Source organism: Eurypyga helias, unplaced genomic scaffold (genome assembly GCF_000690775.1).
Source record: "Eurypyga helias isolate BGI_N326 unplaced genomic scaffold, ASM69077v1 scaffold49934, whole genome shotgun sequence".
Taxonomy (NCBI): domain Eukaryota; kingdom Metazoa; phylum Chordata; class Aves; order Eurypygiformes; family Eurypygidae; genus Eurypyga; species Eurypyga helias.
In genome coordinates, this window is record NW_010249215.1 from 6,548 (window position 1) to 7,148 (window position 601).

Consider the following 601-nt stretch of genomic DNA (forward strand, 5'->3'; position numbering starts at 1 on the left):
TCCCTGCAGTGCTGCAGCATCCGCTCTGCAGTGCTCAGCATAAAGCACGCGGGGCTGGACTGCCACCCGCAGCACTTCTTGGGATGTCGGGCGCCCTCAGTTCTGCAACATCAGGATTGCTTCTCCGCTCCCTTTACCTCCTCCTCTATCTTCCTCCTTTCCCCAGCCCACTCCCTCCACCACTACAAACTCAATTAAGGCACCAGTATGGAGCTTTGACTCATCTTTGGTTTGGCAGCCCAGGACTCCCCTGAGCCTGTTTGTGGGAGAGGGATGCTCTGCAGAGGGGTTTCGGGAGCACAGTGTTGTCCATGTGTAGCCCCGACTACACCCGGTACCCCCCTCGCTCTGAACAACATGGTAATTTTTCATGTGACATTTTTTTTCCCCCGTGAGGCTTCAGCTGGCAGCCTGGCTCCCAGCTCGTCTGCAGCATCGATGATGGTAATGAATGTGCCTTTGGATGAGAGGAAGGGAGATAAATGTATCAGTCAACAGGGGCAGCCTATGGCGTGATGCAGCCCGCAGAGTGCAGCCTGCTGCTGCTGGGCTCCAGACAGGCATCTGTCGCTCTCCTCCTCAGCGCATTGTCCTCCCCCTG

The 601-nt window shown here is 56.7% G+C and overlaps 1 protein-coding gene across 1 annotated transcript in view; it reads left to right on the top strand.

Annotated features, from left to right (window-relative positions):
* LOC104509347 (GDH/6PGL endoplasmic bifunctional protein-like) overlaps window positions 1-601 on the top strand; it is a 6,536-nt gene that overhangs the window by 2,739 nt on the left and 3,196 nt on the right.